Source organism: Corvus hawaiiensis, chromosome 5, assembly GCF_020740725.1.
Source record: "Corvus hawaiiensis isolate bCorHaw1 chromosome 5, bCorHaw1.pri.cur, whole genome shotgun sequence".
NCBI classification, from domain to species: domain Eukaryota; kingdom Metazoa; phylum Chordata; class Aves; order Passeriformes; family Corvidae; genus Corvus; species Corvus hawaiiensis.
This window is the reverse complement of record NC_063217.1, coordinates 19,840,938-19,868,893: the sequence shown is the minus strand read 5'-3', so window position 1 is coordinate 19,868,893 and position 27,956 is coordinate 19,840,938. Positions and strand designations below refer to the sequence as shown.

Below are 27,956 nucleotides of genomic sequence, written 5' to 3'. Positions count from 1 at the left end.
GGGAATGTAACTGGCATTTTCCTGAATAGGGAATTTACACTTCACAGTATAGTGTCAGCGCGAATTATATCCCATGAGCACTACCTGTGAATTATAGTGGTATCCATTAGCACTGCTGTGGTCACAGGTCTGTCAGCTGTGCTAAGAGAGCTGTTGTTGCTACAGAGGTGTAGGGAGGTGGGGTTGTTGCAGATCAACCACTGACACGTATTGTTGCTAGAAAATTTTATATACAGTCTCTGAGGTTTTTATTCATCCCTCTCCTGTTCTGCTGTTTGAAATAAGCTATTGTCACATTCAAAAGCAATGTGATAAGGATGTAAGTTCACTTGTACAGATCTGCTAGGTTATGGCAGAAAAAGGCTCCTCTGCCCACACACAGATGTGTGAGGCACACGGTCAGGCAGGGAAAACTCAGTAACCTCATCACCTACAACTGCTCCCCACCTCAACCTGGAATGTTCCAGGGGAGCATCACCCCAGTGAAGCTGGGGACAAACCCACAGACTGAGGGACGTGCAGGATTTGTGATGGGATGAAGAGGAGGAATTTCTTGACATTGCATAAGACTTATTATGAAAAATTTAAGGGATGAGCCAAAGGGGGGGATAGAGAAGAATCAAAGTGTTTGATGGAATAAGCATGGGAAAATAGATGAATAAGGTGACAAAAGAGGATGATCACATGTAAATATTCATATTTATATATCCATATGCCCGTTGCTCTGTTTGCCTGCCTGGCCATGCCCTGTGCCTATCACCACAGTCTGTCCTGTCTTCTTATTAAATCCCATTTCTATCTCTTTACCTTAGTGAGGGGCTTGTGTGTGCTTGGGGTGGGAAGGATGTGAGTGCCAGCAAATGGAATCAGATCATGGGTCACAGGGACTATGTATCTGTGGTGCCAGTAATTGTAGACACCAGTCTGTGCACACACTGCGAGTGATTGTGTATCACCATGAAATCCCCAGCGAATATGAGATGGAACAAGTCAGGGAACACGAAACGCGGCTTGGTAACCAGGTATGGAAGTGGACTCCAGTTTGGGGTGGATCTGAGTGTGCACGTCTGGGAAGGAGACAGCTACTGGAGAGACCCAGAGGTCAAGGCTGATTGCTAGAGACCACAGACGGGGTCCAGAGACTGACTGAGAAAGAGTTTGTGTATGTATGTCTGTGTGTAACAATCCGAGACCAGATGCACAAGCCAGTCACTGGGGAAACTGTCTAAGACTGGTTACTGAAGGGGTCCACAGTGCAGGTGACCATGTGTCTCTGCATCTGTGTGTGCAGAGGGAAGATCTGGGGACCTGTACCAGCCTTGGAAGTAGAGTGCCCAGGTGCCAGAAACTAGAGAGCCTGGGATACAGAGGAAGCTATTGCACAGACCAAGTGTCTGAGCCTCGTTGGAGGGACTGATCTTGCATGTGTATATTTATTCCCATTAATGCATCTTCATCCTTATAAGGCACAGGGGGTACGAGGATGAGGCCACATGTGCTGGGATTTTTTGGGTGCTGAATGTTTCTGTTCATTTTGATATGTGTAGCTGAACATGTCTAAATACAAAAACATGATTTGTGAATACGTGTGCCCACTAGGAATGCATGCTCACCTCTAACAGGCTAGGAGATTCAGCGACGCTAGCAATACCTGGCTTCAGTAGGTGGACACAGAATATGGTTAACAAAAATGCTTTCTGCATACAAACTCCTCTTAGAAACAATATAAAAGTAAGTGTAAAATATATAAATATCTTGTTACACAAATAATCGTTAAATATTACACCAGTTACATATTCTGTTCTGTGGCACTTTCAATGTATCATATTGGAAGTGCATATAAATCCAAGGCAAAAATGACTGGCTTTCAAATAAGAAGTCTACTCATAGAGTTATCCCCATTTAATTTGTACAACAACGACCCTGTAGCTGGTATAGTCAACTGAATCAATATCATGCATATTTGAAATACAACAAAGATAGATAAACAGATGTATAGCATTGAAAAGCTCAAACGTTTTAAAACTAGGAGGGCCAAATCCTGTTACTTCCATAAAGGTCTCTAGAACAGTATGTATGTCGGACAGGCAGGATTTGGCTTACAGCCAGCATTAATATTCAAGGCTGATGAAATCAATAAAACTGCTGCCTTAAGATGTAAATGCATGGGAAACAGAAATAAAGACCTCCTCCATACTGAAGATTACTGCCATCACAGCAGAACTATAGGAAGTTATCATGTAAGCACTAAGTAACTTGATGCAAAGTATAACAGATAGTTCTACATAGCTAGAGCTAGAAACCTAGGGGAAAAAAAGGGAACTCAAGCTCACTTCTTTTTAACTGAATAGTAAAGCAAATATTTTTAAAATTGTTTTTAAATTTCCTTAATGCACATCTGAATGTATTTAGAACTACTTTAACAACTACAGAAGAAAAGAGTTGTAGCCTTTAGCTCTTTTCTGAACACACAGAGGTTGCATACTATACAGAAACGTGAATCCTTTCCAAGCTTCAGTGGAACTACCGCGATAGCAGACAACACCTTACAGGATGAGCTGGTATTGCATAACAGCTGTATAATATTACATTGCATATGTTAAACCTTCTTGGACATTTCATACTCTGCAGTAAATTTTACTCCCAGAGGTACTTCTATTATAATCATTAGATTTTTTCACATGAATGCAAGTTCAGTGGATGTGGAAAATTAGTTTCTGCCTCAAGTTTTCTTGTTACCGTAAATCACACTGTGCTAGTTGAATGTAGATTCCTGTCATTTAACAGGACAAAGGTTTAATAAAAAACATTTACTTTTATAGTTCTTTTTGTGTCTGCAGAAACTTTAATCAATAGCTACAGATTAATTTTCTTGATACAATATCTGTTTAATATGCCTCCAGTTTTAAAGCTTTGAATAGAAATTACTACACCAGTTTTATCACTACCACAAGGTTTCCTATAAACTACTTAAAGCCATTCAGCCCAAAGTCACACCTTCCAACTACAGTCACTTAATGGGGTCCAAGTTAAATCCCTTCTCTGTAGCCAAAAGTATTTCAGCCCACCAGCCTGTTGGCTCCAGTCAGTGGATACCTTTTGCAGTCCTTGTGTTAAAGCTGTGACTTGATGCAGAAGAGGATTCAAGGTTTCTGCAAACACAGAGAAGAAAACCTTCAGATTAGAATACAAGGGAACTGCATTCCGAGTTTTGCATCAGATCCTGTTTCTTTGCTGTGTCTAGTGACTAATACCCAAAACTACTCTAAGGTGGAGAGTCTGTCCCCCACCTGGTATCACCACAGCTTTATGGCTCCTAGCTCAGCCCTATGCAAGGAGACAGCAGACAGAGTTTGGGCTCCTCCATTTGCAGAGGTTCTGGGTGCACACTACTTGTGCCCTCTGCCCTCACCAGCTGCTCTGTTCATAGCACAGACCCCAGCTTGCTGCTTTGCACCATGCATTAGAGGAAAAATGCCAACAGTTTCTTGCACCCAGAAGATAATGTGCCTAAGCCCAATTTGAAGCTGTGAATTCCAACTTCACACAGACAGCTAAATCTAGGAGAAGGTGAGATTTCAGGATATGTTGTTCTTACCTCTAAAGCCATTTGCAGAATTTGCTCTTAATCCTCACTGAATTCACATTCTATTACAATTCTCCTGAAAACCCTGAGAAAGCTTTTTGTTCACTAATTGAGATCTATTTTAGCTCTAGTAGTTGTAAAAAAACATCTATGGAGCTGAGGGCTTCTCTTATCTAGTTAGAGGTTATATTTAATATTCTGGTCAGTTGTCTTTTGCATATGGATTTGCTAGATAACAGAGCTGCCATATTACAGTAATCCAAAAATTAAGAATAATCATACACTTTGTAACATTTTAACCATTTCACTTTTACAAATGAGAGTCTTTTCACTAAGGATTACCTTCCTTCCTATTAAAGAAGTTGATAAAGAATTCTGCACTGCACATAAGGTGTGCCAAGCACTACTTATTCTTCCTACAATCCAAAATATTCCTACAACTTACAAAATCGTTTATAGCAGATTGTTGCAGGTAAAATGGGACATTGCTTTTGGTCTTTCAGGCTTTGCGTGCCCTCAGGCTTGTGATTTACTATATATTCACAATTTTCAGAAGCACTGTCTAAATTTGATATAGCTTAGTCCATAGATGTTCAGTTTCAAACAAATCAGTTCATGTTTTTGGAGATAATTACCTGTCTTTCTATTTGCTATTGTTATTTCACACAAAGGATTAACTTTCATTCCAGAAAGGAAAACAATTTCCACACTACTGTATCAAAGAAAAGAAAGAAAGAAAAAAAAAACCTAGCATCTTTACTACCAGTTAACCTGTCTATAGACACAAAGGATTTCAAAATTAATTTTTTTTTTCAGACTGAAGTTTTCCAAAATTAAGCAACAATAAACAGTAAGTAGCATGGGATGTGAATTAGGACAACACAAAGAAAAGCTCCATACAAAAGGTGGTCTTCCCAGAATGCTGTGTTTGTGATATTTTATTACTTGTAAGATTTGAAGATTCCAGTAATGCTAGTTTCCCTGTACTTAATCCCCAAAGCATGAGCAGTAAGAATTTGGGTTAAAACTAAATTGTCTACTTAATTATTTTGCCAAAATAATGTAGATTAAAAATTAGCCTATTTTGCCAGTCAGTTTTTGCTCATATTTAGATCTGTCTTGACCTGTGGAACTCTCATTTTGAATTGATTTTGTGCATCAGGCTTACTGAGTCTGGTAAGGCAACTCTGGCTTGGGTTTCATTCATTTTTAAGTCAACTGGTATGACAATTAGCAGTAATATTTGCTGCTCATCAAATCCAGTTGTTTCATGTGGACTTGGTAGTTTAAACTAAAGTGATAAGTAGTGAAATTTTCATAACATCAATGCAAATGCTATTGTTAGTCTTTTGACAAAAGTGCTTGGCCACAGTTTGGGGATTTTGGGGTTGTTTCTACTAAGAAAATGCAAGTCTGTTTTTGTTTTAATCTTATTTATGCAAAGTCACTTCTACTGAAGAGTGCTGGAAACTGAGACAGTAATCTTTCTTCAAAAAGTATGAATTTGACGATAAAATAAATTAATTGTGTGAAGCTCATAAATTATTTTGTTGGGTGTATAGGACAAGATAATGGCTTCACTGAGAACAGGGATGTTTCAGGTGTGCAGCTGCAAGATATCATTTCCTTTAATTTTTGGAACTGTGAGAATAACACAGCTTGTACCTTATTTGACCACTTTGGGTATGCAGCCTAAAGAACTCAATATCCATTTACATCCAGATCAATGAGCATCTAGGGAATTTTGATTTCTAACTTAAATCTTAGAAAAGGATATCTGACACTATAAAGCAGGCATCACATCATGTTCTGTGTGAACCTCAGTGCCATGATTTCAGCATGTTCTGTGCACACCTTGGTCAGGGGTCCTAACTGGCCCTGAATATCACCTGGAGTTAATGTAAACATATGTCTAAGTGTCTCAGACTGAGAAAGCTGTTGGCATAAAAAGAGAACAAAACCTGACATGGCGGCCACCACTATATGATATATTCTACTCCCAGTGCAAACTTGCCTCAGTGCAAGTGGTGAGCTTGCCACAGTGGTAAGCTTTGAAATCTATACCTTGTGTGTTACACAGAAATTAAAAGGACCCTTTAGGTTGTAATTTGGATGTCAGGACTTGACAAAGATGTATAAACTGTTTCCTAGATAAAGCATTTTCTTATGGTTTTTTTATATTCTTACCATTAAATATGTGGTGTAGATTATAAATATAGAAATAGACTGATTAGCTGATTTTATTTCCTGTCATGCTTTTCTGCCTAACAGTGACTTGCTGTGTTACTATAACAGAGCTTTTGAAGGTGTGTGGTGCTGACATAGCCAGTATCAGCAGTACCACTAATCTTATCAGCAAGGCTTGTCTGGCAACCTCCTTTCCTACAGTAATTGTCATAACCCATCATTTCAGAGATGGAGTCTGATTCACATATCTGCATGCTTATGCTGCCATCCTTCAGGACATCACCATTGCAAAGGATTTGAAAGCCTGAAACAGGACCAGGCAACCTCACCCTGAACCCTGTGAACATTTATGTACAATCTTTATGTGTATATAGCTACACATACAAAAATTAGAAAGGAAGCCAGTAAGTACATCAGGAAAATACCTGCTCCAAGAGAATCAGCTGAGAACCTATAGCTACAAGCCAAAATCCCTGCTGTTCTTAAATAGACCGGAGGAGAAACAAAAAAGGTACAATGCACAGACAAGATGATATCCCTTCTGAATTTCTGTACCTGCCTTTTGCAGTGACTCAAAACAGCTCACTGAAAGCTTTACAGCACTGCTTACAATAGTGTAAAGGCACTATTTACTGCTGTGTTCCTTCTGTTGGTATGCCAGCATCCAATAGCAGTGTTCTGTGCAGCCCTGATAGATGCAGATGTCAAACAGCAGAATGTTATCACCTCTGGTATCCAACGCAGACAGGACGGACCGTCAACCTACCAGAATAACTTGGAGCTGCAATTTTAGCAATGCCCATACTGAAAAGAGGCCAATCATAAAAAAGTAATACAACTTAACTGTATAGCATGTTATGAGATACCTTAGTCCATTATCAGTGGAGGATTCCAATAAACAGCCCTCAGTACTTGCCTTGTGCACAAGTACTATAAGCTTGAATATTTGCTGTCACTCATTTCTGGTATTTATATGCTCAAATTTCATTTTAGGGAGGAAGATATAGATACATATGTATCAGTGGAGAATTTAGTTTCTAGCCATTCAAATGTGAACAGTTTAGCTCCGTTTCTTTGCTAAAATTGTAATAAAAATCTTTAAGAAGGTTATTTTTAAAAAATTATAATGGTAATTTTGAAAATAAACAATAGTAAATAAGAACAAGTTTCTTAAAAAGTATGAGACTAGTATAGTTATAAATAATTTTATTTTCAAAATGGTTGTTTACCTGTTAAACTTTTCTTTGGTAGGCCATTGTTTCTGTAGAAATGCACTTTAAATGAAAAATCTATTTATTAGCTCCATACAAGTAAATTAATAAAGTTATGTTGTGGTAACACAAACAGAATTCTTCATGCTTCCTACAGAAGAAAATTGAACTTTCTTTGAAATTTTTTTTTCCTCAGTGACAACAAATTTAACATTCTAGTCATACAGCTATATCACAGAAATGACCACTACAGAAAAGGTATGTAGTAATCCTTTTAAAATAATGGTTTAATAACAGCTATACAATGCACTCGAAAAGAATTGCATGCTTCTTTTTCATTTTAATATGGATAATTAAATTCAGAAATACTCATTCCTTTAATATGAGGCTATTATTTTTTAATCTATATAATAGTGGAAAAGTGATCCTATAACATAGAATTTTTTTTCATTCTTTTGGTACAATGTCCTATCATAAATTTCAGTTTGAGTTTTTTAAAAACTGTCTCTGTATTGACTGGAGTTTCTATCCGATAACTCTAAACACCTTTTCACATATTAACTCATCAAAATGAAAATTTCCAAAACATTTGCTGTTTATGACTCTTCAGTTTCCACTTCCTTAAGAAGGGTTGTTTTAACCTGGACTCTTTCATGAAATAGCAGAAAATTTGAAGCCTTGGAAAAACTCAATTAATTTTTACCATGAACTAGTAGGAGGCATCTTCATAATATATGTAAATCAGGTATCAGTCATTTCAGAACTACGTTTTAATATAACCCCTCTAGACATTCAGATCTGCTAAACAGTATGTTCCCACACTGGGCAACTAAAAGGCTTTCTGATTCAAAATGCAAGACTTTTTCAAGTTTTCCTAATTTTCTTAAGGCTTTTCTAAACTTTTCTTGTTTTAGCTACAAAATATTTCCTGGTCTATGCTGCATGTAAGCACCACCCAGTAAACAGACAATTTTTGACTACCATCAAAGTGAAGGTTTTCCACCCAAACATGAAAAGAAGTCTCAAAGCCACACAAAGATAACACAAGAAAAGGAAGAACCAGTCAGCAAAAATAGGGCTCTCCTTCAAGTATTAATTTGCCAGGAGTCACAAAAGGTTAAGTACAAAGGACATATGACCTTCAGTTTCCCATCTGCAACAGGTCTCCAGTAAAGATGCTCTGTAAATTCCCTTTAAGGATGTTCCATGCAGTTCAAGAGGAGCAACAGTGATAAAATCAGTTGAATGAAATTCAGAAGACTTCTTTGAATTGCAAAACTTCTAGTTGAAGAACAGAAACACAGAGGACGCATACACAGTAGATAAAGTGAAACCGTATTGTCACCTAGTGCACCAATGTGCTGGTGATGCTGATAACGGGTAACCAAAACTCTTCATGCCAGGGATGCAGCTTTTGAATCCTCAGTGAACCTCATTCACATGACTAAGTTATAAGTCTTTGCATATATTTTTTACAGGATCATGTAGGAGTTCTGAAGCAAAAGGAGGGATAGAATTCACTTCTAAAAGGCATAATTGGGAAAGTGGCCTCTTTTTTCCTGCAGTTTTTTCTGATATTAGGAATATACACAGTATTCTGCTACATATAGCAGGGAAAGGCTTTACAGGAAACAGAGCTCTGTCTCTCCCCATAAAAACAGTAGTACTAGCACACTATTAATGGTGATAATAAGCAAAGAAATTAAAGTTGTCTAGGCTTTGAAACCATAATCACTTTCTTTAACTTGGATGGACTCTTTAATGCATTGTGCTATACCAAAGAAGAAGTCTTTTTTTCTTTTAACTGTGAGCATATATGGTATCAAAGCTTATCCTTTTAATGAATACAGCTTTACATAGAGCATCTGAAAGGTACTTGCTTGTCATTGTCTATTTATCTTAACAAGGATTATTTGAAGGACTAAAGGGATCCTTTAAACTTCACCATATTTGAAGCATAGTATACAGTTTATAATATATAATAGAAGTGAAATTAAATCATTTTTCAATACCTTAAATTTTGTTGAACTGGTGAGGAAAATATATTCGCATCAAAGTAATGTGTTCCTGCCTGTGTAACACAATGATGATGACACAACAGTTTCACAGACACTGAAGTTCCCTGTGTTTCAGTCCTGTGATCTAACTACTAGCTTCATGAAACATCAAACTGTCCACAAGCAATTACAGAGGGTCTGAAGTCAGTGAGATTACATTAATTTCAAAAGAGCAAGGAATGAAAGTCATACTGTAATCCCTTAATCAGCATCTTCTAACTTTATGCTAATTTCAGCCACTCACCCACTGAAACTTACTTATGAACATATTTATTACTAACAGATAGCAACCAAAATTAATGACCTCAGGTTACTTTATTTTCCAAGTAGGAGGTCTAGGATAAGTAGCAACCTTGTGTAATTTTTCACCAATGTCAAATATAAAGGTCAAATAGGGGGCATTTCAGAAGCCACAGCCCATAATGAATAAACACATCTGTCATAGGTTAGCAAGCATAGTCCCGGAAGGGACGTCCTTGCTAAGGGGTGCTTACAGTTTCCTCTGGGAACTGATAGAACCTATCAGCTGGCCAGTTTGAATATGGACAATTCTCTAAGCCACTTAAAGTTGTGACCACCTCTGTTATCCACACTTAAGAATAGGCAAACTCCCCCTCCAAGCTCTCTCTCGTTTCTGGTGCTGGGACAGGTGGCTGCGGGGCCCGAGCGGGGGCCAGCGGGCCCAGCCAGGCCCTGCTTGGGCCAGGCCGGGCCGGGCCACGGCCATCCTGGAGCCATGGACCTGTTCCAGCCGTGGAACCCCCCCCACTGCCTTGCCGTGGGCAGCCGGAGCGGCTCGGCTCTCCCCCCTCTCCACTGCGATAAGAAAAATTCAACATTCCAGCTGCAAAGCTGCAAGGCCGAGGTGAGATTAACCCTTTTATTGCTGTGAAGAGCTGAAAACCTGAGGGAAGAGAGAGAGGAGATGCTTAAAGCTGAAATTCTGTTGTGAAGCTATGATATATCAGAGTATCCTGTTGTAATTTCATGAAGATATGGGGGGTGGAGTGTTCAACTCGTGAGCAAAAGCACCTGCGCCGAGATAGGCAGATGCTGACACAGCTGTAATTTCATGAGAAGTTTGGACAGGGAGAGATGGACCAGATGAGGACTTTTGCTCCAAACGGGAAAGGAGAAAACCTCAGTCCCTAGAGATGCTCCCAGAGATAGTCCTAACAATGAAGATGATGAAGACCCTTTGCTCCCAGGGAAGGAGAAGGGCCTCTGTTTTTGTTTCTGAACGGCTCAACCTTAAAATTGTACCCCAAAAAACTTCAAGAATGGACCCTCGAAAGCAGTTGCAGGAAAAGCTGTAAGTCAGGGGAAGGGACTCACACACAGGCAGAGAGACTCCTCTTCCTAAATGGACTGAACAATATTTGGAAGTGGGCGGCTGTCTCATTGTGATAATGTTTTCATAGCACGAGCAAGAAGAGACTTCTCTTTCTAAATGGACTGAACAAGGTTATTATGGAAGTGGTAAACAGACTGAACATCTTAAGGGTTGTCTTTTTACATTGTCAGTGGGAGAAGAGAGGAAGGTGGGGGGAGGAGGAGAGTTCTGAAGGTGGTATAATTTTTTTTTTCCCCTCTTTTAGGTCTGTTAATAAACTTCTTTATATTCTTTTAAGTTTGGTGCCTGCTTTGCATTTCTCCTAATTCTTATCTCACAGCAGATAAACAGTAATGAGTATTTTGGACCAAACCACTACACTAAATTGGTGTTTCTGCCCGGTTACAAACCGAACCCGAGACAACATCCAATTTCAGGAGCCATAATCCTGAAGAGCATTACAAATTAATGATTAATGACATTAGTCAATGAATGATCTTTAATAAATTTACTGACATGTGTTTAACCATGTCAGTAAGCAGCAACTCAAAGGTTAAAGTAGAACATAAACCACCTTTTTAAGTCCTGCTTAGCATCCTATTACTTTGAAGGGGAGAAATTATCTTCAACCTGTGTGGCACTAAATATTGAGTGAGATTTTCTGAGAATTAATGGAAAGAGGGTGAAGTACATTTTTTTGCTCTTAAAATTCAAATTTCTTACTTTTAATGTTCCTGTTTTATAGTTTCTCACACTCTCTAAGAGCAGTTACTTCTTATACCTACACACTTTCACTCTCCAGAGCTACAGCTTACACTATGGTTCCATGAAACAGTCAATCTGATATTAAGTAGAAAGGAATCAAAGATGGAAGTAAAATAAGTCAGTTGTAAGAGACAAAGCTTTGAAAAATTCACTTTGTCTGTTCAAAAGGATTAAAAATTTTTGAAAAGCTAACTTTTTTTCCATATAGACATTATTCCAGATCACATATCAGCCATTCCACTGCTGCAGAAAGCCAGCATAGAGCTCTATGAGGTGGTCTTTGTGAACAGGAATGCAACTGTGCTATATCTGATCAACTTGAGACCATCAGGGAATTGAGTGCACAAATCCAGCAATACTGAACATACAGACATGAATTTAATATCAGACGTTGCTTCTCTGGTACAGATTAGAGAAAACCTGAGAGAAGCTGAACTCCCCACACTATCCTTCCTATGGTTTGCATGAAAAGATGGGATACATTATTATTTCAGTTTCCATACTGGGTAGCTTCTTCCTTAAATAGGTAAAGCAAGCTGGTGGAAGAAAAACCTGAAATTTTCTTTCAGTTCTTTAAAAGTTCCACATTTGCTTCATTTAAAAGCAAGCTGTCTGTAGAGTCTCTGATGAAGGGATAAGCAAATTGAACAGAAAGACCCAGCAAGGATCTGAGGAACAGTCATGAGTGGAAGACCCATAGTAACACAATCAGTGAAAACCTAATCAGTGAAAATTAGAGCACACTGAGTCAGCTGCCTCTAAAACTATCAAGAGAAAATTATTGTCCCTGGTGTGAATCCCACTGAGATCAGACAGCAGCAGAAACTCTCTCAGAGGCCTTCAGACTAAAAGGAGATTATTGCCTACAAGGGTACAGGATTTATCACAAAATGGAGTGGGGAAGAGGATTTGTGGATTGTGTAAAAATTGTTAAGGGATGTGTCAAGTTAACTGTGGGAATGTTCAAAAATTTTTATGGTATGCTTAAGGTAAGGACAAAAGATAGGGAAAGAGGGTGACCAAGGTGAACTGGGAGGAACAAATATGGGAAAATAGAGAAGAAACATGACAAAACCAGTTTCATGTGAACAGATAGCTAGTGAGCAGGTCTGTGTGTCCTGATCACAGAGGGGAAGAACAGGTTCAGGCTGACTGTGAGACACATGGTTATGTGCATTTATAGGTGCCAGTACAGGCACCACTCTTCATGGGGGTCTGTGTGGCCACTGTCATGTTAGACTTGTGTGCACAGACTAGGAGTAACTTGTGTCTGGGGACAGGGAGCCACAGTGGCTTCACAAGCATGGCTGGGGAGACTCCCCCAGGCATTCCAGTTCACCAGGTTTGGCTGCCTTTAGCAATTTCTGCAGAAGAATTTGGAAAACTGGAAATGACCCATGTAACTACTATTACTTTTCAGAGAGATATTTCAGACAGTAACCAAATCATCTTTTGAGCTTAGCAAATTGAGAGTTGTGAATTCAAAGATTCTTCATCCCTGGAGATATTGAAAACCCAAGCAGACCTGCCCTGAGCAACCTGCTGTAGGTGACACTTCTTTAATCAGGGTTTTAGACCAGGTGATCTCTAGAGGTCCCTTCCAATCTGTGATTCTCTGACAAAAAATTCTTCCCCTCTTTTCCAAATGCCCTAAAAATTATGCAGTAGAAATATAAACAAAAAACTTAAGTGAAAGCTCTTAGGGAACAGAAGGCACCTTTCAAGAAGCTTTATGGCCTATATGGCCTCGACACACAGACTCAAGCTTTCTCCATCTCTTGTGAACCATGTGCCTCTGTAATTGCATTAAAGCAATGATCCCAACAAATCATGTTAGATAGGTTTCCTTCCATACCAGTGCCAGCCTGGGGTTCAGAGCTTTTTCAGATTCATGTAATTCAAAAGGTGAAAAGATCCTGAAAAATATAATATAAAGATCTAAAGCAAGATCATTATAAGTAGATAGAATTTAATCAAACTGCCTGTTTTATCATAGGGTTAGTGTAAGCCAATTTTAAAAGGAAAAACTAAAACCAGAGACCATTATCAACATACAGTACATGTTTATGGTAAAATGATGCCTCAGGGGAGAAGCTGATACTTTCAAAAATAAAAATAAAATGGTTTTCTATAAAACCTCAACTCTTAAAATATTTATATTCCACTTGAAAAGACTTGTCTAATAAAATACTTCAAGATCAAGAGGAATCACTGAGGCATTTAGTCTGCCTTTGCACGTATCTCAAGCTAAACAATATACCAAAATTATTCCCGTAGTCACATCAGTAATAAATGGGTTTGACTGAATCATACCTTTCAGAAATAAACATACAGAACTGATCTGGAAATACCAAGAGGGGGAGAAAGCAGCATTTCTCTCTATAAGTAATTTCAATTGTTAACACTAACAGTAAAGACACTTTATTTCTAACCTGAATGTATTTGGTTTTAACATTTAGACATTAGTTCTTGTTGTGATTTTCTCTGATAGATGAAGGAGCCTTTAAAAGCCAATGTTTTCCATCCATGAAATTTAACAACTATTAATCACTGAAGATGATGGTGTAATATGCAGGAAAAAATACTTAGCAACTTTAAAGAAAATCTAAGAAGTGAGATGAAACAAATCCAAACTCCATGGTATTCTTCTGATGCCATGATGACTTTCTGCCTTTTTTATATCTTTTATATACCCTTTTATATAGCTTTTGTGTATCCCCAGTGCTTTTAGCATGCATACTTGTAATTTTGTTAAATCTGATAACTTAGCTTAGACCCAATATTCCGTTAAGCCAGGAGACCAAACATCCTGGAGGCCAGAAAGCCCTATGCTATCCTGAGAAACCAAGGTCTTCCCTAGAGCATCCTATAAACCAAGACAGGCCCATCCAGGGGGGGATTCCTTGGGATGGGGGGCTTCATTTGAGCCTCTCACTGGGGAGTCTTTGATAGATATGCTAATTTGCAAGGTCTATAAATTATATACAAGACCTATCGTCTGGGTACGTGCATTTCGGGGTGCATGTCAGTGTGCATTTTGGCGCATTGGTGCACCTTTAAGGATCCTTCAATAAACACCAAGGTAAAAACCCCTTTTCCCCTTGACCATGTCAGGCTCTTAATTTTAAGACGAGGAAAAGGCAACACTTCCTATCACTCTCTAATACTTTTACTATTCAGGATATTTAGCCTTTTTTGTGGGAGGTTTTTTTTTTTTACTATTTCAGAGTACCACACTACTGTTGAAATAAAAAGTCATCTAAACTACATAGTTCATGTAGGCCAGAACCATTAGCCAAATCCCATATGTGTTTATTTAGGAATGAACATAGAATTGCTATTTATAAATTGCCAGAATAAAGGATTGCAGATTCAGCAGAGTTTCCTATTTTTATCAGAATTTTCTGAAAAACATAAGAAAAAAGGTTTTTCTTTTTCTTGGGTAGTTTTCCTAGGAACATAATTCTGTAGAGCAGTATGCTTAGTTGCTTATTTAGCTTTTAGCATTATTAAACTTCTAGAGAACAATCTTAAATATTGTTATTTTTGTTTCTGGACATATTGACATGATTTCTAGTATTATTATATGAGGACACATTATTTGACAGAAAAACTGATTATATGAGATCAACACTGAAAAGAAATAGGAGTATATTTGACTTGTAATGTCTTTTAAATTGTAATATCGCCCTCCATGTCAGACATTTTACTTTAGATCACCAGTGTCATTGTACACCAGGATTTCATGGGGAAGAGAAACAAAGAAGTCTCACAAAAATATATTGTTTTAGTGATTTTTTTTTTTAATTCTTTTATTAGAACAGTGGGAGACAGAACAAAAACTACCATAGTGTCATAACAAAAGAATACTAGCTATTGCACTGCTTCATTATACTTCCCGAATAGACATTTTGTTTCAGGCTTATTCAGAAAATCATTTTCTCCAAGTACTACAGCAGTGAGTGACAGCTTCTAGGTAAGCATATACCACAGATAACAACTAAGGCCAAATTTTAATCATACCCTTGGTTCTTTTAGCTCCTAAAAAACGTCCTTTTGAAGTAATATTTCTGGACTGCACTAAAGAACAAGTAAAAGAAAATGTGTCTGCTTGAGCTACAACAGCATAACAAATTATGATTACAAACGTGTGACAAAACAGACAATGAATAGAGATCTTGAATTCATTTAACGATTGTTGGAATAATTTTGCAATGACAGATAAATGCATTTAAAGGCAGGAATATATGTAGTCGTTTTTGTGTCTACCTTTAAAGATATTGTTAAACAGAGAGGTTTAAATCTGTAAATGTTCTTATTCAAATTTTATATTTGATTGAGATTTCTTATTCAAAACAAAAGTAGGAATTACCAAACAAAAACAAACTAAGCTCTCCCAGTGAGAAAAAGTCATTTTGCATTCAGCAAGTTTTGACAATTACACCCAGTAAACCAGGACAAATGGTTTAATAGAAAGGGTATTTCGGATCTTGCAGCCTTAGGTTTTCAGGTTCAGGAATTTACCAAGTCTGTGTTTTAACTACCTCCACCTGTACAGGATTTCTAAACTGGTAACTTGTTTTGTGAAGAGATAACCCGCTTCTCATCCCAGAGTGAAACTCGTTTTTTCCATGAGATACTTAAAGTGAAAACATACCAAGACACCCCTTCACAGACACAATTAGGACCTGAAATCTTACTGAAATTCAAGTGGCTTAGGCTACTCAATGCTAGCCCCAAAATCAAACAGAAATTAAGAAATCCAGTTACAATTGAATTATGCATTTAACTTTCCTTTTTCTGGCTGGACATGAATATATATTTAATAAGGAGCAGTAAATAAAATTAGATTTCTTAAGGTATATTAACATGGCTGAAGTACATGCAGGAAATCACAGAAACTTTCCCATGTCCGTCATTCATCTTACTGAATTTTGAAAGCAACTTAAAGTCATTCCAGGATAGAATCAAAAAAAATTGTATGCCCCTACAACACCTTGCCTCCATTGTTAGGACATTGCTCCTGCTTTTTAAGATTTTTACAACATAAAGGAGGCAAGACACAGTTGCAGCAGGTGAAGTTCCCTGGACCTCCAAAGAAACCACAAGGAAACATTCAGGCTAGCCTATTCCCAAACTTCGCTGGACAGCCTCATTTATTACCTTAGCTGCATCACTTTTCTGTCTTTCTCTTTTTCTGCCTCTTCTAGATGGCTTTGAACTGGTGACAATGAATGGTCTTGTTATGTGTGTGAATTTGAGCAAAAGCCAAGTGATTCTGCTATTGTTAAGGGCTTCTAAGCTTTACTAAAAAAAGTAGTAACAGTAGGAGGGTTTAGAGCTCACACTAAATTTTACTTAATGATACCTGTTACTGGGGCCCAGCAAGCTGTTATTGACACATCACTATTTGAGTGACATCTAATTAATCATTATATCACTAACCAGAATCGATGGTCATAACTTTGAGGACCTTTGTTCAACCTTCCCACTGAATAACTTGCACCAGCTTCGAGTTTAACCTAATGTAAGGCTGTTTAACCTATAAACCCTGTGGCTGTAGGAAAGTACCCTGGGGTTTTGTCACCTCGGTGTTTACTGGAATGTAATTGTATTCTAGTAGCAAAATAAATGTTTGCTTCTCTCTGATTGAAAAACATCCCTGTCAAACCTTGGACATACAGCATTTTCCCCTCGTTCCCCTGAAAAAACACCATAAAAGAAAAAGAAAAAAACAGATACATTTTCTTTCACTTAAACTCAAGGAGAGTTATTCTGGATGACCCTCCCAGTAGTAGGAACTTTACAATCACACTTTGCTTTTAGAGGCTGGGAAAGCAAAGCATGTAGAGAGAACTATACTTATCTACCAATACTATATCTTATTTTTCCTTAAATCACCAACTATTTGAGTTCTGTGATGACAGCGTGGTCACTAACTTTTTATTTTTTTAAAGAAAGGAAAAAAAATGAGAAAGTCTCAGATCTCCACCTTGCGTGGTTGATGATGAATGACTCTATAAACACTCTTGAGGACCTTGGTTTAAGACTTGTTCATTACTGTTGGAGAGTAAAACATCAAGATGTGATTCATTTTGCTTTTATTTTTGTAATGTTGGAGCATTCCAGGTTTCACCTTGATGTTTAGTTTATCCTCCACATTCTGTCTAAAGTTTGCTTATTAGCCCCATTCAAAAGAGAGCGCCTGTGTAAGGACAGGAGCATGTTAGTCAAGTCCTTAAGAGGAAAAGTCATAGTGGCCAAATAAGAGTACTACTGGGTTTTTCCTGTGGCAGAGTTATAACAAAGCATGGATTCAATCCTAGTAGCATAGTTCAGTCAAATACATAAAGTTTTCCTGTCTGAAGCATAGCATGAACAAACAGAAACACATCTGCACATGTATATTCTGAGTAGTAAGTTCTTAGAGGGCCAGATTCGGTGCTTAGTCTGGGTTTTTAGTCACTGCTCCATCACATTCCTATTTACATAAAACACTTTAATTTCCTAGTTGAGCTACATTTTCTGTTTCATTTCAAGGATGGCCCCAGCCTCATGTTTTGTGACAACAAGGCACCAAGATTGTGATGCTGAGCTCTTGTTTCTATATATTCCATAAACAGACTCCATAACTTTGCTCCAGCCTAACTTCTTTGAATAAATTTCTCTGTCATATCTTATGTGTCAGAAACTAATTGCTTGTTTTCATACATAGAACTACCAATTAAAAGGCTTACTCTCTTTTTCTTCATTGTACCAAATGTCACTAAGTAGCTAGAGGAAGGCATTTTGCTATTTTAGTCAAGCATATGGAGGAAAACACAAGAACATGACTTCGGAAGTACTACGGAAAGACTAAGCTGGCATCAAAACATCTCAGCAAGTCTATGACATTAGAAATCAAGACAATCACACAGTAAAATAAAACATGAAAAATTCATATTGAAAAGCCATGGATGATAAACCAAGTTCCATCAGTTTCAATTAATTTATCTTCTTTGCATTGAACTCACTAATTACAACTCAGAGAACTGAGCCATAGTCCTTTGTTTCTGAGCAGAAAAGATCTAAATTTAAAGTGGAATGACAAGAAACCCCAAGGCTTGTATTAAATCAAAAAACCCTAGGCATTTTCAGATGAAGTTTTTTAAAGGGAAAAGGAGAAAGGGGCCAAAAGCAATCTCTGAGTCAACCCGTCCAGTGGTGGCACCAGTGGCTAAAACCAGTTCTCCTTGTGCCTACAGATGACCTAAACATCCAAAAGTCTATCAGATGATAGGTGAAGATAATGAAGTGGTTTCAGTTAATAGTACATCCCTGCTACCAGAGGTACCATCAGGAAACTAGAATCCATCCAAGACTTTCTCTTATGGCAAGGTGAAAACAATACCAAAATAAAATGAGGAAAAATTACTCCATCTCATATCCTGAAACTTCCAACAGATAAATACTGCAGTCTTTTTTTTTTTTCTCTAAAATAATGTTCAAATCAGTATTGAGAGCATGTATTTTAAATACAAAATTCTTAGCCTAAATTAGGATGCATATTTCTCTATTTACTCTGTGGATACTCTATGTTGCACAACACAAGGAATTTTAACTTTTAGTATGAAGTTCTCTTAAACATTATGGGACAAATAATAAACCAAACTTCTGATAGATCAACAAGCAAGTTAAGCTAAAATTAAGTTTTAGACACTGAAAATTTGTAGGGTTTGATACCTTGAGCTTTGTGTTTAGGAACACTGTTTTTAAGCTACAGCAGTCATAGCTTGAAGCATTAGCTTTTCCTGATAGTCTTGTTTCCCCACACTGCAATTTCTATTAACTGCATTTAAAACAAGTCAGAATGACTATGAAAATGAATGGGACATAAGAAATCCAAAGAAAAGGAAGGGGGGAAAGAAGAAGAAAGCAAGCAGTGGTTTGTATCTAATACTACAACTTTCCTTCTGAATAAGTAATCAGTGAACTGAATATATAGTAAACAAAAATGGGGAAGAAAAAGGCAAGCACAAGAGGAGTGAAGAAAGTAGAGAAACAAAGAATAAATGCATACCACCTCCAGCAGCCTTTATTTTCACCAGTACAAGCTATTACAAACATAATTGACTTTTTATGTTGGCAGCTGCTGCTCTTTCAACAATAATAGGCAAAGAGCATAATATTACTCTGGTTTATCCATGATATTAATTAAACATTCAGGTCTGCATCACCCATGATGATTCACTACCCCTGCACAGTGTATTAAATATACATTCCTAGTTGGTTTTGAAGGTGAAAAAGTGAAACATAAAGCCCATGCCATAACAAATAATTTTGCAAGCAATTCCACTTCTTCCAAACAGTTTACAGTTGATGAAAGTCAGTAAGGCATAAAGGGGTTCCAAAAGGCCTTCTCAATCTCCAGCACAGGCAAATGGCTTCAGAAAGCATGTTTATGTACAAGAGTTTCTTTTCCTTTCCAAATCAATTCATCACAAGCTGGTGAAGATATATGCCCACGGGAGGCAAGGGGATCCACATTTTCTTGTAGGAAGAGATTAGAAGTCCAAAGAATGGATCTAAACCACAGCCTACTAATTTCATGAGAAATGGTTTTATTATCTACCAGCAGCATCCATTTTGCATGGATACGGAAGTTTTCCTGTTCAGGGGCTGGTTTAAGAGATTGAATATAGTTTGAATGAGGTTTCACAGTATTATGGAGAGAATGAAAGGTACACTACAGCTTAACATCCAAGCATATAATATTTTAAAAGTTTATGAACTTACAGGTGTCCATACCAGTGGGTGGAGCACTTATGTACTTTTGTACATTCAATGTACAAATTATTACATCTTCATTGAAAGGAATTTTAAAATGTATAGTGTACACCAGGAGAGGATTTAGCCAACTATCCGAATTACCTAACATAGAGTAACTTTAAGAAATTTTCCACTTGAACATGTGATTACAAAACTTTTATGAACACTTAGTCTAGGAAATATCACCCTACAAATGACTGTTTGCAAACATACTTGTGTTACAGCAAGTTATTGTATCCTCTGTTTCCTTACCATTAATCCCAGTGGAGTTCATTTTGAAAAGATAACACTAATATCTGATAGGAATATGCTGATAATTCTATGAGGATTTTTTATGATTCAGCAACCAGGAAAACTCCTTGTCTAAGGAGCAGAGGTAATATTGAGAAACTGTTTTCAGTCCTGATTTTCAGCAAATCAATGCTTTCAAATTATTTTTAATGACAGAGACTAGGAAGCCTATGAAATATTTATGAGAAAGCACAGATCTATAGCAGTTCTAGTCTGTGACTGCAACATATGGTTTAGAAATTGAAACAGGTGTGGGAGAACAGGTGGTCACAGCCATTCAAGGGTATAGCTGGAATTTACCATGAGGAAAAGTCAAAAAAAAAGAAAAAAGAAAAAGGATTAAGTAGCTCAGTTACCTTCTAAGGTAACTTGCATGATTTTATGACAAAAGCCACAGCTCTTCAATGGGGAAAGTAAAGTGTGAGACCTTGTGATTTTGTTACACATTAATATCCTAGAACAAGTTTATGATAGCTGTCTTCTTTCATACCTTGCCCTAACTAAATTTTTGTCAAAAATCAGTAATAATTTAAGAAAAAAAAGCACTGTTTCTAAGAAACAAATGATACAGAGGCATAGTAGTTCAACTTCATTCAGATGTCAAAAAAATAAACCTATCAACTGGTTGCTTTGTTGACTGATCTTCAGATCCTCTAGTAGATGTTGCTATGCAATAAAATTAGCCTTGGTGCAATACTTGATCTATTCTGAATTTACACTTAAGTCAATTTGCAGTTGTACAAACTCTGCAATATATTTAAAATTCACGTGCAAAAAGCAAATACATGACTGGTACAGCTCTCAGATTCCTTGAGTATTCAAGCATGTCTTAAAAGATCATCAATCTTGTACTTTCCTCCTTTATAAGGATGTTTCATCATTCAGTATATTTCCAATTTGGAAAACTGAGCATTTCATAGATCTTTAACAAAAGCATCAAGTCCATAAATTATATTCTTGAATGGTTCAGAAGTTGCCCCTTGGATCACAAAAAAAGATCACTTTTGAAAAGAGAACACTCATGCACTTTGACATGGAAGTACAGTAAATAAAACAAGCTAAACTGCAAATATATCTGGGGTCTGCATTTTTTTTCAAAATCATCTGCAGGTGTTGGTTTTATTCTGGGAATCCCTGAATTCCCACCAAGAAAGGCAGGACGTTGAATTTATTCATGTTTTCTTAAATGCATTGAACTTATGCATTTAAGATGTATGCACTCTGCTAAAATTGATGGTTCTATTTTTTAACGTTCACAAACCAAAATAATTTAAAATAAAATTAACTTATTCTAACCTCTGCTTGAGACGAAATTCCTTTTGGCATTTGTGTACTGAAAAGCTATTTTCAGGTACATAAGAACTGACATGCCCGATCAAACTAATGGGCCATCTAGATAATATATTAAGTGTGCTTATCAACTCTCACAGTTTTCCTCTGAAATTCCTGATTCGAAAACTTCCTATTTATTTTTAATCTTGTAGACAACAATCAAACCAGACCGTTAATTCCAGGGAGAAATTTACCATATGTGCTTGAACATCTTTCCTATGGATCTCAGAAATGCTAGAAGTGTGGTGCCTAAATGGTATATTTAATATGTTTTTACTAAAATACGCTGTCACATGCAGTCAGAAAAAATAGTCTTCCAACAGCAGACCAAACTCATCCCTAGCAACATTACACAGAAGCCAACAGGGCTGCTCCAAGGATAAAAGTAACCAGCTATGCTTCAAATTTACTGCTTCTTTCCATTCATCTGCATTAAAGAATAAAATAAACACTCACTACTTTTGCTACTCCTAAAGCAAGCCAGATAAAATTACTTTAAAACTAGTAAAACTATTTCACTTACTAGGCAGGAACATTACTGCAGCTAAAAACTCACAGTTAAAGCTTTTTTCATATAGCAAACTCTCTTTAAAAAAATTTATTTTCAGAAATTATCTCACTCTTTGAGAGTGCTTGCACATGCAATTAAACTTCATTAAAGTTGATGAGATTTAAGCAGTGTTTAAAGTTAGGCACATGTTTAAGTACTTCCTTGAATTAATCCTGTTACTGTCAAACTGTATCAGTAAGCAACCTAAGAGGTGTTTCTCTAATACTCTTTTAGGACTTGACAGCATCTTTACAAATAGTATATTCTTGCAGAAAAAAACCTCCTTAAATTAAACTATTAGATTAATAGTTTATGTTCTTGTGCAGATATGGTTTTTGTAGGGTGGGTTTTTTTAATCAATTTTATGGAAAATTAATATTAGAGAAATTTTTAATGTTCCATTAGGATGGTAAGGAACTGAAACAGGTTTCCCGGAGAAGTTGTGGTTGGCCCTGGAAGGTTTGAAGACCAGATTGGGTGGGGCTTTTAGCAACCTGATCTAGTGGAAGGGGTCTCTGCCTATGGTAGTGTGGCTGGAATTAGATGATCTTTAAGGTCCCTTCCAACCCAAACCATTCTATGATTCTGTGATTCTATAATTAATTTTGGGTCTCTGAAAAATATTTCAAACTTTAATCTCTTGCAGGACCTTCAATTGTTCCCGTGCATGAAATGCACATCAGATCCAAGAAGGCAGATGTGTTGGTCCTTTGTTCAAACTACTTATAAAAAACTCAATACTCAACCCAACTGTTGGAAGTATGACTGCTTAGAACACTAAAAGATAGGCTGTGATTTAAAACATCCTCAACTATATTTTACTCAAATACTTCTATATTTATAATAATATGTCAATAAGTCTATCGCCCCATTTCCAGAACATTTTGTGTTTATTCACAAAAGCAGAGAAATGCTTAACCTGAAGGAAAATCCGTAAGTGGTATAAAAAAATAACAAAAAATTACACAGAAGGAGGAGTTGGGATAGGTGCATTAGTCATTTATTCATTTTCATCACCCAAAAAATAAAAGAGTTAGCCCAGTCTTTCAAATTCCAGGATGGACAACAGGAAGTAAACATATTTGAGGTCTAACTTTTCAGTATTTCAATCACATGTATGTAAAATCACTGACACTGTGCTCTTCCCACCTATTAAATGATAATCACTAACAGCAAAACAGGGAGGATATGCAAGCACTAGAGCTAATGAATGATTTGCTGCCACTACAAGTACATTTTCAATGCAGAACTGAATAGTTTGGGATGTTATGTTATATAAGCACAACTAATAATTTCATTTATATTACCAAGCTATTTTAAAAATATGACATTCAAACTGAATGTGAAAATAATCAAAAAGCAGAGCTCAACAGATTTTTAATTTAAATTTAGCACACAGCTGCATATTAAGAAAAAAGTCATCTTTGCCATACATAGTCTGAAGATGCACAGAGATGGTTTCAAGTGAGCCCAAAGAATCAAATCATAATTATGTTCCAACCTGTTTCAGAAGATGATTCCATTTTCTCTTCACATGGTTGTGACGAAATCAATCTATCTATCCCTGTTGTCATTCAAAAGACAGAAATCTAGAGGAGCTCAAATGGGATCAGTCTTGACATTAAGTAACTTGGCAAGTTATGGAGAATCTGCAGACGTTATTTGTTCAGTGGTAGTTTCAAGTATGAAATTTCACTCTTAAGATTTGCAGATGGTAAAACTGAGCTTGTGGTGATAAACCTGGGTAAAATCTGTGGAGTTTAATTCAAACCATTTACTTTGCAAGCTACTGTAACTGCAAGTTACAGATCTTAAAACTCCAGGATAGTGCTGTTGAGGAAACTCATTAAAATCTAACAAGATAAATAAAGCAAGAGATAGTTCAATTTAAAATAAAACCATCTCACAATCATGAGAGCAGAAGATATTCTTTGTTTAGGAACATTCTAGGCCTATGTATGTGTGCCTATATGCACATGTATGTGTGTGTACATATATACAACGTATGAGGTGAGCTCTCTGACAAGTTACATTGCATTCTGCTGATATTGCAAATTTTCATAGTGCCTTAGGTTACTTTTTAATTGAATTCCTCTATTTATACATGAACAGTATTAAAGAAGTCCCCGAGGAGTGCACTGTTTGATACTGGATGATTTTGTTCAACGCCACGTCATTTTAATTTATATCGAAGGAGAACTTGTTAGAAGCAGGCTGCAGTTGCTTAAGCTTTAAATGTCAAGTACGGCCGAGGAGGAGGGTGATGTTTAGTTAATGTAAAAGACAGTTTCCTAAGTAGAATTAAAGAGCATAATTTGTCAGCTAGACTATTTAAGTAAAATGGAGTGTCCTTTTCAGCTCACAGCCTATTAAGGGGGGCAAAAAACCCCCCTTGAATACCAATTACATTTCTGGAGAATACAACAAACCTCTAAATATATTCTGCAAGAAACTAAATATTCTTATCTTCTGACCTGTATTGCACCTCCATAGAGTAAAAATATAGGGGAAAAAAAGAAAGGAAATTATTTAGAACAACACAGAGTAAGCCATGTATTATGGTTAATAAAGAGTTGAACAGTTGTTTAACTGAATTTGCTTTTCTGAAGTTGGATAGTTGATTGCAGTCTGAATGAAAATAACACAATTTACAGTAAAGTGACAAACTTGAAACACCACTGAAAAGGAATTCTTTGGAGTCACTCTAATACAACCTTTTCCTTACTTTTTTCTTACTTAGAATCATAAAATAGTGAAGAAAGTTTCAATATGAACAGCAATGATAATTATAAAGCCTCATTACAGAAGCATTTTTAGCCCTAGGATCTCAAAACGTTGTAGAAAGAGACATATTTCAATCCACTGTACAGAGTGGTTAAGAATAAAACTTGGTCTCCCAAATCTTCTTAGACTTTGCTGCCTCCTTCCTCTCACTCTCATATTTCTTGTCAGGGGATGGAGAAAAAGGAATATGAATGAAACATTTAGTCAAAAGCAAAAGGTAAAATAAATTCAGGACTTTACGTCTATTTAAATGTGTGCAGAGGGGAAAATCAGAGTTCTCTCTTTTTTTTTTGCAGGAACTCAAAGATGGAAATCTGCCTGAGATGTGCAGTACATATTTAGTCAGTTTGATTTGTCCAAGGTGCAGCTGAGTCACTGTACATAGCCTTTTTCTGTTGATCTGTCCAAATAATCTCAGGCATAGATAAAAAGTTCCCTGAATGGCTTCAACTAGCTTAGGTATCCCAGGATATGTGCTCACAGTTTTCAAATTCTATCTACATAAGACTTTTCAGTGGGGAAAAGGAGAAAATGTAGATAAACACAGATATATGATAACTATGTGACATGCAGCCATTTTCACTTACAGAATCTAACAATCTTCCTGTGCATGACAGGCATTACCAAGCCTCAAAATCCTCTTGAAAGAATGTGGGGAGAAACTAGGATGGATATATTTAAGGGGGTTGTATTTTGCTAGTCCATTTATTACTATTCTCCCAACCTCATATGTTCACAAAGCAAGCAAAATTTTTAACTTCAGCATTACAAGGGTGGCTTTAAAAAATCTCTAACTGTAAGTTTATCTAAATACTACTTAAAACTAACATTTTAAACAACAATTACATTCAAATAGGAGAGAAACCACACATATACCTTAATTATATTAGGGTTAACACCCATAGGTCTAACACCGCAGAACTTACTGGGGCATTTCACACAGTCCTTGGGACCCCTCCACACCCAGCCCCAGGAACTTTATGCATTCCACCAACATATCTCTTTCTTCAGGCTGTTTTACTCCCACTTGTACTGCTTTCAGAGAAGGACAGAGAGCGAAAAAAAGGGGCCTGGATGTTAAATTTTTTCTGCTTGGCTGCTTCAAATGTGATTAGGGCAGCTGGTCTCTTTTATGTCTTTCTGCTAACCTTAGAATGGCTGGATGCTCTTCTTCATCCCCAGGTTTCTGCAAGGAGTTCCCTCCTGAAACAGTATAAAATGTGACAGAAAACAACTTTTGAATTTTCACAGAGTGGGAGGAATCACTGGCTGGAGTGTGTCTCATTATTTCTGATCTCAGAAACCCAGAAGAATGCAACAAACAGTGTGTGCTCTCACCTAAAAGAGTTGGGATTCTTTTAACTCATTGGCTTTAACGACAATATAACTTAGGAGAAAAATTCTCCCTTTTGATTTGCACTCAAATGCTCTCTGAAGGGAAATGTATACATCTGTAGTTAATTTCTTTGATTAAAAGAAATCCAAACAAAAACCAAAATGTCTTATTTGTAACATTATTAATTTCGAACATTAAAGTCAGTAGGCTTATGCTCCCTCTAAAATAAAGAAAAATTTAAAAAAAAGGCCGAGGAGACACAATTTAGCTGTGAAGTAGGTCTTTGAAGAATTCAGTGTCCAACTGTCTGCTGTGGAATTGACCCTGTCGGCATGCCAGACACCCACCAAGGCTGCTCTGTCACTGCTCTCCTCAGCTGGACGGGAGGCAAAATAAAACTTGTGGGTCAAGAGAAGGACACAGAAATAACTCAGTAATTCCTGTCATTGGTACAACCAGATCCTAAAACACATTCCCCACATCCATCCCTTCTTCCCAGGCTCAACTTCACTCCCAAATTCTCTAACTCCTCCCCACAGCAGCACAAAAGGACAGGGAACGAGGGTTGTGGTCATCACATATGGTCTCTGCTGCTCCTTCCTCCTCATGTGGAGGACTCCTCACACTCTTGCCCTGATTCAGCATGAGATCTCTCCCACAGGAAACAGTCTTCCATGAACCTCTGCAATGTGAGTTCTTCCCACAGGCTGCAGATCTTCATGAACTTCTCCAACATGGGTCCTTTCCACATGGTGAAGTCTTTCATGTACAGACTGCTCTGACATGGGACACCACAGAGTCACAAGTCCTGACAGCGCACCTGCTCCAGTGTCGGCTCCTCTCTCCATGGGCCAACAGGGCCTGCTCCAGCACAAGCTTCCCACAGGGTCACAGAAGCCTTTGGACATCCCTGCACTCCAGCATGAAGTTCTCCACAGGCTGTAGGTGGATCTCTGCTCCACTATGGTCCTCCATGGGCTGCAGGGGCACAGCTGCCTCACCATGGGCTGCAGGGGAATCTCAGCTCCAGTGCCTGGAGCAGCTCCTGCCCTTCCTTCTTCTCTGACCTTGGTGTCTGCAGAGCTGCTGCCCTCACACATTCTCACTCCTGTCTTCCCACTGCTGTTGTGCAGGAGTTATTTCTTGTTCTTAAGCCTGTTATCCCAGAGGCACTACCATCATAATTGATGGGCTCAGTCTTGACCTGCAGCAGGTAAGTCTTGGAGTCAGATGGAATTGGCTCTGTTGGGCATGGGGAAAGCTTCTGGCAGCTTCTCACAGCTGCCACCCTTGTTGCTTCCCCACTACCAAAACCTTGCCATACAAAGCCAGTACATCTGCTAAAATTAGCAGTCTGTTACGGAAACTTACTAAAAGCAACGTACCCAACTTTAACAAGAATTCCTTATAAAGGCTGTCTACTAAAAGTGCAGCACGGAATATTTTAGCATAGCTAAAACTTTTGAAACTCTGCAGACCTTAATTTGGCATCACACTTGTCAAACAGCTCTGCTACTCATATAGTCCAGGTATTCATATCCTCTTTCAAAGATGAAGATATAAAACTTCTTTTTTGATGACTTTCTAGAAAATGTAGTCTTACAGTTTTGGTAATAAGGAATGCCTGCCAGCAAAATCCCTGTAATGATGATCACCAACATACTTTAAGAGAGTACAACTACTTTGGTAATTCTCTCATTAATTTCAGTAAATGTT

The 27,956-nt window shown here is 37.4% G+C and overlaps 1 long non-coding RNA gene across 1 annotated transcript in view; it reads right to left on the bottom strand.

Annotated features, from left to right (window-relative positions):
* Positions 1-2,700: 2,700 nt before the first annotated feature.
* LOC125325631 overlaps positions 2,701-27,956 on the bottom strand; it is a 114,254-nt gene continuing 88,998 nt past the window's right edge. The window contains exon 3 of the long non-coding RNA XR_007203448.1: positions 2,701-3,152. This is a non-coding gene — a long non-coding RNA (uncharacterized LOC125325631). The remainder of the gene's footprint in view (positions 3,153-27,956) is intronic.